General features: G+C 40.3%; 1 pseudogene; it reads left to right on the forward strand.

The window, feature by feature from the left end:
• Positions 1 to 1,792: 1,792 nt before the first annotated feature.
• LOC114609717 lies at positions 1,793 to 2,274 on the forward strand (annotated as a pseudogene).
• The last annotated feature ends 16,116 nt before the right edge of the window (positions 2,275 to 18,390 follow it).

Below are 18,390 nucleotides of genomic sequence, written 5' to 3' on the forward strand. Positions count from 1 at the left end.
TGGATCTTCCTGCATCAATCAACATAACCATGACACGCTCTCAGCCTCTCACAGATGAAACCGTTTTCCCGGGTGATTCAGTTTCTATTATGAGTGGTGGTTAGCTGATTTCTTCCAAGCCTGAGTCCAATTCTACTAAGGATTATTCTAAGGATTATTCTCTCTCTCTCTCTCTCTCTCTCTCTCTCTCTCTCTCTCTCTCCCTCTCCCTCTCCCTCTCCCTCTCCCTCCCTCTGTCTCTGTCTCTCTTTCTGTCTCTGCCTCTCTGTCTCTGTCTTTCTAGCAAACACAAAACAGCAAACCAAAAATAGTGAGACCCACAGACTGAAAGCTGGAAGGCTGTATTTTGTCTATGCAAATTATCACACAGGCCATGAAATGTAAAAAAAAATTTTCAAAAATCAAGTGCTGTGGGTTCCAAGTGGAGGGATAGAGTCACCAACCTATCTTCAAATGTTTTGACCCAGACAAAGTTGTTCCCAAATCTGACCCAGGAATTTGTTCCTGTCTAAAAGAACAATTCTTCTTTTCCTTCAGGAAAGGCCATCCAGTGATTGGCCCAACTTGGCATCCATGGCCCTGTGCACATATGTAGCAGAGGACTGCCTTGTCTGGCCTCAGTGGGAGAGGATTCAGCTAAACTTGTAGAGACTTGATGCTTCAGGGAAGGGGTATGCTGGGTGGTGAGTGGGGTGTGCGAAGTGAGGGGCTGGGTGGTTGGTGTGTCAATGGGTGGGGGAGCACCCTCTCAGAGACAAAGGGGAGAGGGACTGGAATGCTTTACATTACATTTGGGATGTAAATAAATAATGTTTTACAAATTCAAGTGATTCCATAGGAGATTTGTAAAGATGATCAAAATTCAGCAGGCAGCATATGCTGCCACTCTGTGTCGGTTTCCTGGGAAGTCGTTGATGTGCATTGTATCCTACGACTTTTGATATTCTACTAAGGATTAATGGTATCCATTTCCTTTCAAATCAGGCCCTTTTCAATCTCAGTGTTCAGCAGCCAATCAGCCTGCAAGGACTCCCTGCTGCAGGTGTTCTGCTAAGAACCCTGAAAGACAAATGCCTCGAAACTCTTCATAAGCCTCACAAAGGCTGATATCAAAAGTGAGCTTCCTTTCAGCAAGCGGTATGAAAGGGAATGCCTAGCTGAGAGCTTTGCACCTCAGGAAGAAAAGAGGTAAGTGTAATGTTTGTTCCTCAGTCCGTGGAATCAGAAGTCCGTTTAAATGTGTGACAGAGAAATAACCTGTAAAACACCTGTGAATGTGCCAAAATAAAAATATTCACAAAATCTTCCTGGTTTAGTCAGGGTTCTATTGCTGTGAAGAGACACCGTGACAGTAGCAACTCTTCTAACAGAAAGCATTTATTTGGGGCTGGCTTACAGTTTCAGAGGTTTAGTTCATTATCATTATGGGACGCATGGCCTCAGGCAGGCAGACATGGTGCTGGAGAAGTAGCTGAGTTGTACATCCAGATCCTCAGGCATCAGGAAGAGAAAAGCACTGGACCTGTCTTGGGCCCTTGAAAGGTCAAAGCCTACCTGAAATGGCACACTTTCTCCCTCCTTTCACACCTACCGCAACAGGCCACACCTCATAATCCTTCTAAGTAGTGCCATTCCCCAATGACTAAGCATTCAAATATATGAGCCTAAAGGAACCATTCTTATTTAAACCACCATATTTCCCATTTCTATAACTTAGGTAAAAAAGTCAGCTAATTTATTTAAAAACTATAGGGTTCTTCACCATCTCCTCCCCACCCCGCAAAGGCCAACATCTATCACCATGAAGGATGAACTGTGCAGTTTCAGTGGGTACAAGATCTACCTGGGACACAGACAACACTACACCAGGACCAACGGGGAGGTTTTCCAGTTTCTTAATGCAAAATGTAAGTCAGAACTCCTTTACAAAAGCAATCTTCGGCAGACAAACTGGACTGTCCTCTACAGAAGAAAACACAAGAAAGGACAGTCAGAAGAAATTCAAAAGAAAAGAACCCGCCGTACAGTCAAATTCCGGTGAGCCATCACTGGGCATCTCTAGCTGATGTAGTGGCCAAGAGGAATCAGAAACCAGAAGTTAGGAAAGATGAGCGAGCGCAGGCTATAAGGGCTGCCAAGGAAGCAAAAAAGGCTAAGCAGGCATCAGAGAAGACAGCAATGGCTGCTGCCAAGGCCCCCACAGAGGCAGCACCTAAACAAAAGATTGTGAAGCCTGTGAAGGTCTCTGCTCCCAGAGTTGGTGGGAAATGCTAATTTGGTAGATCAGAGTTTGAAATAAAGATCTGTCTTTAACTCAAAAAAACAAAAAACAAAAAAACAAAAACAAACAAACAAAAAAACTGTAAGAATGATGTGTTGCTCTGGTTATGGCTGTTGTAACAAATGTCCTACAAACTAGATGGTTTTAATCAACAGAAATTCATTGTTTCACAGTCCCAAGACTAGGAAGAGACAAGGTTGAAGCAGAGTTGGTTCCCCGAGGAAAGAATCCATCCCAGGCTCTCCCCATGGCCTACACCTGACTGTTTAATCATTGTATTGCTTTGAAGAGTCTTCCTCTGTGTGTGTCTGTGTCCAAATCTCCTCTTTCATCAGGACAGTAATAACAGGGTTAAATCTCACCCTAACGATTTTACCTTAATGACTTTAACTCAGTAAAATTCTATCTCCATATATGGTCACATTCCAAGATGGTGTAATAAGCACTGATCTGAGATCCAGCTTTCTGGTGAAGTATGTCCCAAGGCAAAGAATTACACTGAGGACATTAGAAATGGGAAAAAAGCCCATGACCCTCTATAGGGCATATACCTAGTGCCAGCCTCTCCAATACTTTTACAATGTGGGCTTTTCCCACGGAGGCTGTGTCCATTAACTGAAGTCCAGCTAGGGAAAGACTTCCAAGGTTTCTCCATAAACCAGCCTTAGAATCTCTATTTGATATATAAAGTCCCAGGAGGGGAAGGCTTTCCAGGGTTTCTCTGTAAACTGGCTTTTTTTCCATATATCAATCTTTTTTATGGTACTATCAATATAAATACACAAACATGTACATATAGTCTTATTTTTCAAAGAACTTCATACACAATGCAGTGTTCATACATCAATCTTGGTGTAGGCTTCTCCAGTCTCTCTACTCTGCTTCTACGGTGAGATTTACAACTACAGCATATGAATTTATGGGGTTGGTGGCACACATCTCTAGTTCCTGAACTCAGAAACAGAGGCAGGAGGACTTAGACTTGAAGACTTCAAGACTTCTTGGACTACATCCTGAAACCCTGCCCTCATGAGTAAATCATTCATTCATTCATTTATAGGGGTGGATACAATTCAGCCATAACAAATAATTTTTAAACTGTTGCAACCCTGGCTGGGCATAAAATGTCCTAAATCTGTGCCAGCACTTGCTTTTGTCTCTCTTGTTATTGCAGCCTTCTATTTGAGGAAGAACTGCTATCTGGCCATGGTTTAGATTTGCATTTTCATTGTAGTCAGTGATGCTGAGAATAATACTCTGCTTATTGACCACAGCCATCTGTATATCTTGTTCCCTTAAATTACTTTATTAGTACAGGTGCTTTGTTGGCACGCATGCCTATGTATCACTTGCATGAAGCACCCACGGAGGCCAGAAGAGGTGCTGGATGTGCTAGAACTGCAGTCATAGACAATTGTGAGCTGCCATGTGGGTGCTTTGAATTGAACCCAGGTCCTCTGGAAAAGCAACCAGATCTCTTAACCACTGTGATCTCTCTTCAACTTTGCTGTATACTTCTTTGAAGAAATGCTTGTTCAGATCATTTGCCAATGTGACGTTGGATTACTCGATTTTATGTATTTATCTATTTACATATTCCAGACACATATGACCCTTGATTGACTGCATTTTTTTCCATCATAAGAGCGTGTTGAATTTGACAAATGCACTTTCTGTGATTATTAAAGTATTGGTATGATTCTGTCTTTTTTGTCATTAATATGATTACATTAATTTTAGATGTATCTTACTTTCTTTCCTATTGCTGTGATAAGACACATTGACCAAGGCAACTTATAGAAGAAAGAGTTTATCTGGGCTTACAGTTTCAGAGGGAGAATCCATGGTCAGCGTGGCAGGAGCATGGCAGCAGGCAGGCAGGCATGGCACTAGAGGAGTAGCTGAGAGTTTACCTCTTGATCATAAGCATGAGGCAGAGACAGCTTACTGGGAACGGTGTGGCCTCTTGAAATTCCCAAGCCTGCCCTTGGTGACATACCTCCTCCCACAAGGCCAACCTTCCTAGTCTTTTTCCAAAAAGTTCCACCAACTGGGGACCAAGAATTCAAATACATGAGTCTATGGGAGCCAATCTCATTTAAACTACAAGTTGTTCAACTAAACTTGCATTTCTAGAGTAAACCCCACTGACAGTCATAAACATAGTATTTAACTCTTGAAACAGTTTCACTCTGTAACTCAGGCTGTGCCCTTCCCCCAGCCTTGAGCAGGCCTGAGAGACAAGACCTTGTTTACCACAATAGACCAAACAATAGAACTCCAGAGGCATTGCCTGCCTTGGCATTGCCTGCCTTGACGCCTCCTTGGCTGTCTGTAGCCTGGTACACAAGCTGAGAAGAATAGACTGCCTGCTGAGCTTGCCTTAACATCTCTTGACATCAATTAAGTATGGATTCCTCTCACCTCCAGCAGGATGGTTTTCGCTCACCCCCAGCGCTCACTCCCAGCTGGCTGAAGCAAGAAGGAACTCTGGGGGTGGGGGTGGGTTATCCCCTTTAAATTGAAAGTTGAACATTAAAGCATGGAGCCTCGATCAGAAACCTTTGTCCTGGCTTCATCTCTTCCCGCCCTCCTGTCCCTTCTTCCATTCCCAGCCTCTCTTTCAGGTGAACCCGGTCGACTGTGACCGATGGTCCACAACAGAATGGTGCCCAACTTGGAGCCTGAACACAAGAGACCAGCTGAGGGATGCTGTCTTGGGTAGAGCTCTACGGAAAATGGAACAAGAAGAAGAGTATCCTGGACACTTGGTAAGCAATGAACAGCATTGATGCTAGCTATGGCTGTGTTTGCAGGAAGTGTATTTAAGGGGATACAGTCTAGGTGAATTAGGTATTGAGCCGGTGCCGATTTTGCCTAGGAGGTGACAGCAAATCATAGGTCAGGAGAATTCTAAACAGGCATTGCCCGAAGTCTAAGAGCTGCTTCAGGCGGGAAGAATTGGAAAACTAAGAAAGCAGGGCACTGAGGTGTTACAATAGCTGCCTGCTACATCTCCAACGAACAAGATGAAAAGTTACATCTTGAATATGAGAGCGAGAGAGAGAAAGAGTTCCAGAAAAACAGTTGTCCTCTCTCTGAGCTGTGTCAGCAAAAAGGAATGAAAAGGCTATTTCAGAGCTCTCCTAGGAACAGAAGGAAATTCGGGAGACATCCTGAATTTCTCTTTGTCTCCTAGAGGTCTTTCTTTGTTGTTTGTCCTTGGCATGCCAATGTCCATGTGTGTCAATTGTTTGTTTTTTGTTTCGTTGTCTAAATGTTTGTTCTATGTTTCATGTTCAAAAGAAAAGATCGTTAAAACTGCTTGATCCAACCCTTGGTCTAGTTTAACTTTGTTTTAAAGGCAGTCTTAATGTGCACAGATGAGTTACCTGTAGCTAAGAGTCGAGCTGAGCTGGAAAAGCCTTTTCAGAAATTGATTGTTTGCATAAGCTGATCTTAAAGGGGCCAGCAGCATTTTGGATTCTATAAGGAAGCTGAGAGTTGTTCTAGAAAAATCTCTGTGACAGGTGCCTTTCTCTTGAAATTGCAGCTAGAAAAAGGAAGAAATTTTGTTTGGTCTACATATATAAGATGCATAGCCACTTCATTGTTGTTTCTGATTGGTTTTAAAAGTATAAATATGTTCTACATGGCTTGGTTATAGATTATTGGCTTATAAGTTATTGGGTGTGATTAGAAATTTACAACTTTGGTAACAGAAAGTTGGTTTAAAACTGGTAACTCAGGGTTGGAATCATTCAGAAACCAGATGTATAAAAAATACAATTTTAAAACAATGTCTCTTCAATGAGATTTAAAGCTGCTTCATGCATTCATATATTAGAATTGGCAGCAAAACTTTATAACATAAAGGTAATCTACTTGGTGTAGATTTTAGAGAAAATAGATTGTTTACATTGTTTTTGCTTTTGGTTTTGTTTCTCAAAATTATGGTTATTCTCTAATGTTGCAAAAGAAACTTAAAAATATAGTTAAACTGCCAGTATTCCATTGGCTACAGTTGACAGTTCTAATCTTGAGTTTGAGATTTTTTGATTCGCCCATGTTTGTAGAAAAGAGGAGACAACAGTTAGAGTTAAATGAAAGTATTTAAAACAGTTGTGATACAGCACAGGCCTGCAGGTCTCAGAAAACAGGCTGAGATTAAGAACATTTACATTTAAATTAAGACAATGCAGACTGGGCTCTGCAGAAGCTTGGGTGAGACATTCCTTTTGTCTTGGTCTTCACGACCAGCCCCTAGAAAGGTGTTTTCCAGAATTTGTTGATTGCCTTGCTTGTTCCTCATGGGGGAGGTGTCAGCCTCAGGCCCAAAATTCACAGCAGCTTATGGGTCAAGAGTTATTATTATGCTGGAGGAATTAAAATTAAGCTTGCTTCCCTCCATGGCATTTTAACTACCTGCTGGCAAAGGAATTCCTCAACTTGTTTTGGGTCCTTCCAAATTTGTTGAGTGATAGAGGACAAGATGGCTTTGGTTCTTCTGATGTGTATTGGGTCCGATCTATCAATAACAAGAGACCTAATCTTAAACTAATATTGAAGGAAAAAGGTTTTGAAAGATTAATAGATACAATAGATACTGGGGCTATGTAACAATTATTAGAAGACAAGATTGCCTTCAGCTTGGCTTTTATCTGATACTCTCATTCAGCTAAAAGGAGTTGGTTATTCAATTAATCCAAAACAAAGTTCAAATTTAAGATTTATGAAACTAATGGGGCATTACAGCCTGACTTGTCTACTTCAATTGCCATTCCAGTAAATACATATAGAATTATTATAGATCTAAAAGATTGTTTTTATTGTTCCTTTATATCCTGGTAAAGGTAAAAGGTTTAAATTCAGTGAATTTACTTGTGATTTTTGAGAGCCCATGAAACGATATCATTAAAAAGGTTTGTCTCAGGGAACGATTAATGGCATTAAAAATTTGTTGTTGCTTTAATACAAAAGTTAAACATTTAAATCTCTCAGTGTATGTTATTCATTGTATATTTTACTAGCTGATCTCTCTAAAAGAGTTTTTCTACAAGCCTTTGCTCTAATACAATGAGCTTTAAAATTTTAGAGTGCTTGTTGCTCCAGAAAAGATTCAAAGGCAATATCTTTTCAATATTTGGGAACTCAGTTATATCTTGGACAGATTGTGGCACAGAAAACTTCCAATAAAAGTAGATGGTTGGGGCTGGAAAGATGGCTCAGCTGTTAAAGGCTGGGCTCACAACTGTAAATGTTACAGTTCGATTCCCAACAGCCACATGGTGGCTCACAGCCATTTGTAGTGGGATCTAGTGCCTTTTTCTGACTTACAAGTATACATACAAAAAATGGTTTACTTTTAATGATTCTCAAAAGTTGTTAACAGATATTAATTGGCTAAAATCTCATCTTAAGCTTACCATAGGAGAACTTGAACCTCTGTTTGATATTCTCAAGAGAGATGCAAATCCTAATTCCCCTCAACAATTAACTGATGAGGGATAGATAGCTTTGTAGAAAGTAGAGCAAGCTGTTAGTTATCAAAAGATAAATTATATAGATTATGATAAATTGTTTGCTGCTACACATGTGCTCACAACAGTCCTTTGGCAAAAGAAACCATTAATGTGGATTCATCCTTCTTAATCTATAAGGAAAGTTTGAACATCTTATTATGAAACTATTGCAGTGTTAATACAGGATTGTAAGATAGAATCCTGAAAGTATTTTTGGATGAAATGTTAATTCCTTATTCCAAATAGAAATTAAGTTGGTTATTAGAGAATAATGATATTTGGCATATTACATGGCAAAGTTTTTAGACAAATTTGATAATCATTATCCATAAGACAAGTTGTTACAGTTGTTCTCTATGCATGCTTTTGTATTTCCTATAAATTTGCATGCAGCCCATAGAAAAGATGTTTACTGTATTTACAGATGCCTCATCTATTGAGAAGACAGTATATGTAATTAGATCACATGATCATTTTCTTGGTTTCCCCCTGCTTCAGCACAAATAATTAAATTATGTGCTGTAGCCACTGTTTGAAATGCTAAAAGTCAAGCTTTAAATTTGTATACTCATAGACAGTATATGGCTCATGGTTTATAATTGCTTGAAATTGTTCTTTTTTTTCAGATATTTCTAATTCTCAAATTTTACAGTTATTTATACAAATGTAGCTTAATTTAAGAAACATGCACTAAACTTTATAAGACATTTAAGAGCTCATATTGGATTGCCTGAAACTCAGGACAATGCCAGAACAGATTTGTATACCAGGCAGACTATAGACCTTATAGAAACAATTGACGATACAATCTTATTCTTTACATCGTCAAAATAATAGTAGCTAGAGACAATAAATTGATATTTCTAGAAAGTGTACAAGTTAAATTGCAAAAACTTGTTCTCAGTGTCCTCATTTTTCATAATGGTGTTAAGCCTTGAGGACTTATACATGATCAATTATGACAAATACTCATTTTTGATTTTGGAAAATTAAAATATGTACATGTGACTTGATACCCTTTTAGGCTTTTTAGTTGCAACTGCTTTAACAAGAAAAGCAACTAAAACTTATAATTAGTTATTTGCCTACATTATTTTCCTATGCTTGATGTTCCATATCAGATTATAGACAATGGAACTGTCTATTACAGTCAAACACTTGAGATGGTATGTTGACAATTTAATATTATTCTTATTACTGAGATTCCTTATTCTCAAGGACAAGGAATTGTGAAAGAGAGATTATAGAACTTTAAAATAATATCTTGATAACCCTCTTGAATGTGGGAAGAACAGCTACTGATGCTTCTTCCCTGGTTTTACAAAGAACTCTGAAAAATTGGCTTTTAAAAACTAAAAAGGGGGAATTATACCCCCCAAGGTTACCAAAAGCACACCTTGCTTTTGTGTTATTTTAAATTTTCTGCAGACTGATGCTAAAGGTCAGTCTGCAGCAGATCACCACTGGCATCCATTTACTTCCAGCTCATTTGCCAGTGTCACGTGGAGAGACCTCTTAACTAATACTTGGTGTGGTCCCGACCATGTTTTAATTTGGGGCCGTGGCTCAGTATGTATTTGTTCAGAAAAAGAGAACGGAGCCCGATGGCTCTCTGAAAGATTGGTCCGTCAAGTAGACACAGATCTCGAGCCTAATAATTGTGATTCTGATGATGATGGCTCAAAATCCTTATCTGCCAGCTGACTTAACCTGGCATACAGTTTCCATCAATACTTAAAGCCAGACTTTGTGTCTAAATCCCTGTCAACCAGCAGTTAGATTAGACACTAATCCAATTCTGCTTCCAATCTTATTTTCTACATTGCTTGAATAAATCATGTTGCTTTTAACCTTTTAAACCTTGTGTCTCAAGCAGATAGATAGGTTGCCTTCACACAGGATCGCTCTCAGCAAGCTCAGCTTTCATCATGGCAGTTATCCATTGCTATGAAGAATTGCATCTAGTGCATGCCCACAGGTCCTTTGGTCTGAATGTGGTTTTGGTCTTATGGGAAAGAGTGTGCCACTGATGGCCCGTTAGTCAGAGACGAGTAAGAGTGTCTTGAGCTCCTATAAACCTAAGACAGAGACTTACATCAATATGCTATGTATGTTCCTCAAACACGGGTAATATAGGAGTAATATAGATGCCAACCTAAGCCAGGCACAGTCGCCCGGCCACTCTGTACCCTAGATGGGATGAAATATTGTACCTCATCCAGCTGCTGGCACTGCTCATATCTTATAAAACTAAAAAGGGGGAACTGTGCCCTTCCCCCAGCCTTGAGCAGGCCTGAGAGAGGAGACAAACAATAGGACTCCGGAGGCATTGCCTACCTTGGCACCTCCTTGGCTGTCTGTAGCCTGGTACACAAGCTGAGAAGAATAGACTGCCTGCTGAGCTTGCCTTGACTTCTCTTGACATCAGTTAAGTATGGATTCCTCTCACCTCCAGCAGGATGGTTTTCACTCAACCCCAGCGCTCACCCCCAGCCGGCTGAAGCAAGAAGGAACTCTGGAGGTGGGAGTGGGTTATCTCCTTTAAATTGAAAGTTGAACATTAAAGCATGGAGCCACGATCAGAAACCTTTGTCCTGGCTTCATCTCTTTCCGCCCTCCTGTCCCTTCTTCCATTCCCAGCCTCTCTTTCAGGTGAACCCGGTCGACTGTGGCCGATGGTCCACAACATCAGGCCAGCCTCAAACTCTTTTTCCTTTCTTTTTTTTTTTTTTGGGGGGGGGGGGGTTGAGACAAGGTTTCTCTGTGTAGTCCTGGCTGTCCTGGAACTCACTCTGTAGACCAGGCTGGCCTCGAACTCAGAAATCTGCCTGTCTCTGCCTCCCAAGTGCTGGGATTAAAGGCATGTGCCACCACTGCCTGGCCTCTATTTCATTCTTTACATGCATGTCTTGATTTCATTCTATCCCTCTGTTTTGGATTAGCTGGTTCTCTTCATACAGCTTCTTTTTCTCCTGTTTTATTCTGTGCTAGGAATTGAACTCACTGTCTTACACACTAGGCAAACACTCTACCACTGAGCTATCTCCCCAAACCCCTCCATCCTTCTAAAGCTGAAAGTTATGTTGTTAGTTTAAAGTCTTTGTCTCTTCCTTCCTTCTCTTCTCCTCCCTCTTCTTCCTCCTCCTCTTTTTTTCTTCTCCTTCTTCTTTGACAAGGATCTCATATATCACAGACTGGACTCAAGTTTACTATGTAGTCAAGAAAGACTGGATTTCGACTCCTGGCCATTCTTCATCCATCTCTGAAGTGTTGGGATTATTGGTGTCATCACACCCAGCATTACAGAGATTTGAACCTATAAATTTTCTTCACCACTGCTTTTGCTAAATGGCATGTATCTGGTTGTAGACCTCTTTATTTTTATTTTATTTGGAGTTGTTTTAGGTCTTAGATGATAGACTGATTTTCTTCAATTTTGAGGTTTGTTGCCTCGTCTCCCATGACTTCTTTTATATGTAAGTTTGCATAAATTGGCATAACCTTTGTTCTCTCTCTCTTTCTCCCTGTCTCCCTGTCTCCCTCCCTATCTCTCTCTCTCTCTCTCTCTCTCTCTCTCTCTCTCTCTCTCTCAATCTCTCTTGTTGTTGTTCCTTAAATTGTTATCTTTGACAGTTCCATGGTTCTGGCTGGGAGTTCAAGATCAAGGTACCAGCATGATTTTTCTATTATTCAGAATTTTTCAGATTGGATAATCTCAATTTAACAAACTTTAAGTTTATGTTACTTTTTCTACCTGCTTAAGTTGGTTATTGAGCCACAAAGGTAAATTTTCATTTTATTCTCAGTATTTTTTTTTCTTGGTTTTCTTCCTATTCACTCTCCCTCCCTCCCTCCTCTCATTCCTTCTTTCTCATTCTTCCTTCCTCACCACCCCCATGTGAGTGTGTGTGTGTGTGTGTGTGTGTGAGAGAGAGAGAGAGAGAGAGAGAGATTGGGCATAGTTAGCTGTCCAGCAACACCCAGGGAATTCTTTCTCTTCTCCATCAGTGGGATTATAGGCATAGTGTGCTTAGCTTTTTTTTTTTTTACATGAGACTCGAACTCAAGTCCTCCTGCTTGTGCAGACAGTTCAGCCATTTCCCCAAGTCTCTTTTTTATTATATTCTTTCTATTCTTTTTATGTGAGACAGGGTCTTACTCTGTAGCTCAGGCACAGTCCTTCTGCATCAGTTTCTCAATTGTTAGAATCAATGGTGTTCACCACCACAGCAACACAAGATAACTTCTGCCTTTTTGTTAGTATTGTTATTTATGGAGACTCATTCTTTACTCTTGTAGACTTTGTTTCCTTTGCTTATTTTAACATATTTGAATTGTTTAACACTTTTAAGTAGCATGTGTTCTAAGGTGGTTTTCTCTAGGAGAGAGGAGGCAACTCATGAGACCCTGGAAGTAAACAAAACACCACATCTGGTATTTGAGAAAATGAAAACTAGTAAGATTCTCAGAGCACCTCCTAGCTTTATAAAAGGAGCAAACAGTTTCCAGGGGACAAGACTCTGACCAGCCAAGGTGCAAAGAAAAGATTGTCCCACTGTCAGCCCTATGCAAGCTGTGCAGAGAGCTCCAGGGCTGCAACTCTCATGACATATCATCTGTGTTCCAGTGCGGCCTTTCAATGACACAACTGGGTTTTTTGTGGTTGTCGTTGCTTTTGAGTTGCTACTGCCACTGTAAGAAACCCCTATACCCATATTCCTGTTAGTAATTTCCATTTAAAAAATTATCCAAAAATATAACTTAATGGTGCATTCTCAGAAGAAAAGGTAGAAGCTGACCATGGCGGCACATGCCTGGAATTCCAACACCCGGGAGGCGGTGACAGGAGGAGTCAGAACAACCTGAGCTATGGAGCAAGACTGTATTAGTTAGGGTTTCCATTGCTGTGAAGAGACATCATGACCCAGGAAACTCTTATAAACCCTTATAAGAAAAAACAACATTTAATCTGGGCTGGTTTACAGTTTCAAAGGTTAAGTCATCATGGTAAGAAGCATGGCAGCATGCAGGCAGATACAGTGCTGGAGAAGGATCTGAGAGTTCTGCATCTTGATCTAAAGCAATAAATAATAATAATAATAATAATAATAATAATAATAATCAACCAATAAAGAGAAAAGGGAGGAGGAAAATGAGGAGACAACATGGAGAAGCAGAGAGGAGAACAGGAAGAAAAGAAAAACCAAGATACATATATACTTTTATGGCTGAAAAGTATAGTAAGGCCAGGAACCAGGATCAGTCTGTTTCCACACCCCACTGTTTATCCCCACAATACACCTATGATGTCTAGTATGGTTCCTCATATGAACTGTCATAGCTTCACTTGTCAACTTAACACAAACACTGACTTCTACATATGCATCAGAGCACACATGCCATGTGCACATGCATACACACACAAATAAAAATTATCAAAATGTTCAGTACACATACAGCTGTATATACACATGTGTACACACACACACACACAAATTAAAAATAATAATAGGGGCTAGAGAGATGGCTCAGTAGTTAAGAGTATTGACTGTCTTCCAGAGGACCTGAGTTTGACTCCCAGCACCCTAATGTCTGTGTCTCCAGTTCCAGGGCATCTAACACCCTCTTCTTCTTCAGGCACCAGACATGCACATGGTACTCAGGTATATATGCAAGCAAACTATTTATACATATTAAATACAAATGAATATTTTAAAATAATAATATCAGACTCCTCAGCTCTAAATTAGACATGATAGGTTAAAGAAACAAACAAACATGAAGTTGAATGGGTAAGGAGGTTGGGCTGGGCCTCAGAGGCGTTGAGGATATGAGCAAAATACACTATATGAAATTATCAAATAATTAGTACAATATTATCACCAGGCCAGCTCAGTCAGTCAACAGGTTCTCCAGCGCAGGAGCGAGGATTAAAAAGAAAAAAGACAATTAGACAACATTGCAGCAGGACCCCAGCCAGTTCTGAGGCTGAGGCAGGTTTATTTTTTCCCAATTTGCTTTTATACCATTTTAATTACATGCAAATATTAAGGTCAGTTCTAGGTTGAGGAACTAGCAATGCAATAGATGCAAATAGTCAAGGAGCAAGCAAGACAATAAACAAAGTTCCGTGATCACTCCCATGATCACTTTCTAAGGGCTTATCAGGATAACCAAAATATCTGAGCCTACTTCCCTGTCCTAGCCCAAAGTCATATTCATGCCTGAAGCCTAATTTGTTCTAGTTTAAGATTTAGATTCCTGCCTGAAATTACTTCCTTGTCATGCCCAATGTCAGATTCCTGCCTGAAGTCCATTTCCTTCTCCTTGGCCAATCTCAGGTTCCTGCCAAGCAGCCCCAAAAGTTCTCCACAATATTACTTAAAATAAGTAAATACACACACACACACACACACACACACACACACACACACACACACCCCTCTTTGTTCTTCAACAGGCTAATTGACAAACTATAGCTACTGGCCAGGTCCGCATACCTCTCTAACAAATCCCGCTATCCCAAGGTAGCTTCTGTATAGTGAGAAGAAAGAATGAGAATTAAATTGGTTCACACTCCCAGAACGCTGAAAGGAAAAATTGACATTGGCAATTCCTATCAAGACGGCTGCTTGACAGGACAAAAGCACATGCGTAGAAAATGTTAGGGGAAATTTGAAGATTGCCAGGAAGAAGAACTATGAGCTTGCTAAACCCGAGTAGATGAAATGTAAAGGAGGAGAGGGGAACACAGATGAAATTACCCATCACAACTTAGAATTCTGTTGTTCAATACAATGCTACTTAAGGAAATTGGTTAGAATAGTATATGAGACATAATTTGTGCTAAGTGAATACTACCTACTTATTGTCTGTCCCTTCTCTTGCATAACGGCAGGCACACAGTTAAGGCCCTGTGAAAGTTACTCAAAGCAAGATGGATGGGATATTTTAATAGAACTCTAACATTTAGAGCAAAAATTAATGTGCCAAAACCTTTTTGAAGCTCTCTTTCCTGAATTCCACAATTCTGCAGCTTGTTAAAAATGGAAAGGCAATAACTTAATCACACAGAGACACACACAGGGACACACACACATACACACACACACACACACATACTCCTCTGATCATTATCATAGCAATAAGGAAAGCCCTTTAAAAAGCTCCAAATCACTCAGAGAATCAAGGAAAACCATTTCCTTTACAGGGCTCTAGTTTCAAAAATAGTTTCTTCATCCATAAAGCTGGAATACCACTTTTCAGGGATCTGAGTGAGCAAAAACAATTTGCCCATGGAATATTCCAGGCTACTATGTAGAACACCTCCTCAGATTCCTTTGCCCTTGCAGATCCTTAGGCCTTATGCACGTGCTAGGGAGATGAGCATGATGGGAAGAAGAGAGAGGAGGATCAACCACAGAAGTCCTTACCCATGATGCTTCTTGATTAAGTTGGTGCTCTTTGAATCCAGTGAGTGTGTGTTTAGGGGGAAGGAGAGCAGATAACATGTGTCGGTGGGTTCTTTCTGTGGGTCCTAACCATAGAAACTTGGCAGTAAGTTGAGCTATCTCACAGTTGCCAGGATAGAAATATTTTAAACAAGTATTCACACCATTAAGATGAACTCTCAGTTTCTAACAGGTATAACTTTCAACTAAATATATTAGTATTTATTTCTAACTATAAAAGGAATAGGTGTTTGTTGTGGAAAATTGTGAAACGTAAAAAAAAAAACCCACAAAAAAAAGCTTACAGCTTCTATGTAACCCTATGAATAGATTTCTGTACACACATACTTCTGCTCTTGCATTTCCATATTGCACATATTGTGTGTATTTTCTTTAACTTAATGAGAATGATTTTCCATTATTTTAATTTATAGTATGCTATTATGTTCCAAAATTTTATCCCCTACTGTATAATGAACTATAGCTTCCTTTTTTTATTGTTTCAAACAGAAACAGAACCTTGTACACAAATCTCTTTGAACATTTCCCATTGTTTCTTTAAACTAAATTCTAAAATTGAAAATACAGAGTTAAAGATATGAAGATTATAGTGAAATACGTAAGGCAGTGTGACTTCTTTAGAATTCTATATTTCTAAGAACAGTGACCTGATTAGAAGGACAAGAGGCATATTCTGGGTGGCTTCCCCATGTAAAACAACCCCAGATTCATTCCTAAGTTCCTACTCAGCCTATGAAATCCCAGTGTGAACTGTCTGTGCTGTCACCTTCCTAAAACAGGAGCCTGAGCTCTGCTCCATGTTCTGCATGCCAGACTCTTCTGCATGTCCTGTACCTGCACCTGCTCCTGCACCTGCAGACAGGGCAATATGGCAGAGGACTGAAAGAGACCAAACGGTCAGGATGCAAGAGGCTCCTAGCACATCATTTGCTTCTCTACTGTTCGGCACATATGGCCATGGGATACTTGTGAAATATCTCAGTCTGAACACGAAAGATGGGGTGCCACTAAAAAGTACCTAAATACATTCAAGAAAAATGAAAAAATATCAAGCAACACTTCTTCAGTTGCCAGATTCCAGTTTCAATTTTGGTTTCACGCTTCCCATCGAAACCAAGAGAGAATTCTACAGCAAAAGAAATGAATTACCCATAATTGTGAAAAATGGTTTTCTAAAGTTGAGACCCATCTTTGACCTTGGGTAAAAGTTACTAACTCTGGTGCTGTAGCAAAATACCCAACAGAAGCAACACTGGGGGAGAAAAGTTAGCTGGGGCTCACAGTTTTGAGGGTACACTGTATCTTGGCAGAGAAGGCATTCTTCAGATCTTTTTAAAAATTGTTTTATTTATTTACATTTTAAATGTTGCCCCCCTTCCTGGTCTGTCTTCCAAGAGTTTTTCACCCCATCCTCCCTCCCCTCTGCCTCTGAGAGGGTGCTCCCCCACCCACCCAACCCCACCTCTCCCCACCCCCACATCCTCCTTCCCTGGGGCATCAAGTTTCTACAAGTTTAGGCCCATCCTCTTCCACTGCTACATGTGTGCCAGGGGTCACAGACCAGCCCATATATGCTCTTTGGTTGGTGGCTTAATCTCTGGGAGCTCCCAGGGGACCAGGTTAGTTGACATTGTTGGTCTTTCTATGGGGTTGCCATCCCCTTCAGCTCCTTCAATTCTTCCTACTCTTCCATAGAGGTCCCGACTTCAGTCCCATGATTGGCTGTAAGTATCTGCATCTGTCTCAGTCAGCTGCTGGCAGAGTTTCTCAGATGACAGTCATGCTAGGCTGCTGTCTGCAAGCACAACATGGCATCAGTAATAGTGTCAGGGACTTCTTCACATTAACAGGTAATAGCAACCACTAGCAAGGAAATAACATTCCAGCAACAATCTTCCTATCTACCTAAGTCACAGAAATGCAGCAATTGTGTCCTTTTAAGCCCAGCTAGTCACCCCTCCCATGGACACTTATCCATAGGCCATAAAGTACAAAACTGTCTGTAAGAGTTAACTAAAGCCTAAGTCATTTTCACTGACCCTATCAGTATAAGGACAAAGTGTCAATGAAAACAAGGTCCTATCCATCTGCTTAGTCATTATCAGATTAAAAGAACCTTTACTGCAGGACAATTGTGTTTTTAAATCACCCACACTTAAGCTTCCTATTCATAACTCTCTTTTCTGTGTATAAGTAATGACGTGTTTTGACTACATTAGGAAGACAGTAGTAGTTCTGGGAAACTTACCCATAAACAACATAATTTTAAGCATCAAATCCAAGCATTCTCTGATGACCTAAGACCTAATCTAACATGTTGGTTTGGGAAATACATGCAACATCTTCCACTTTTGTTAAAGAGGATTAAGTAACATGTACTAACTCTCCTTCTGAGGACAACTAAAAGGATCTGAACAACATTACAAAGACGTTTTTAAAATTAAAAAGTTAGTAGTTGACTGAGGAATTGCTTGGCCAAGATAGAGGTGAAGAAACTCCAGGCTTGGTGGCATACAATAGTAACTGGAGCACTAATGAGGTGAAGGAGGGCAAGCCTGGGCTAGATAATGTGACACCACTGTGGTGAGAATTCTAAAACTGTGGCTTCTTTAAAAACCACAGAAATATTGTAAGAATATGTTTTCATTTTAATCCCAGGTGTAGGATATGGGGCTGCTTCATTCTGTCCACAGCAGCTGACTATGATTTGCGTCATGCTCTAACGGAGATGTGGTTTTGCCAGCTGCAGAGAGTTCTTGTGATTGTGTGACCTTTGGAATTCTGGGAACTTTTCAGAGGATATATAAATGCTAAGACCCCCCCCCCCAAGCCAGGGTTGGTGGACATTCAGAGGGGTTGGTTTCAGTTTGTTTGTAGTAAGTAGTGCAAAGAAGAAATTAGATTCAGGGATCTCTCTCCCCTTCTTCTTCTTTCCTCTCCTGTCTAGTATTAAGGGTGAAAGGAAGGGGGGGAGACAAAGGGTGGGAAAAAGAAGAATGCCAAAAGTAGCAAAGACCAGCTATAAGCAAAGAAGAAACAGAAGGAAAGAAATTAGATTTGAAAATCTCCCTCTCTCTCTCTCTCTCTCTCTCTCTCTCTCTCTCTCTCTCTCTCT

The sequence above is a fragment of the Grammomys surdaster genome, unplaced genomic scaffold (assembly GCF_004785775.1).
Source record: "Grammomys surdaster isolate TR1022 unplaced genomic scaffold, NIH_TR_1.0 125979, whole genome shotgun sequence".
Lineage (NCBI taxonomy): Eukaryota > Metazoa > Chordata > Mammalia > Rodentia > Muridae > Grammomys > Grammomys surdaster.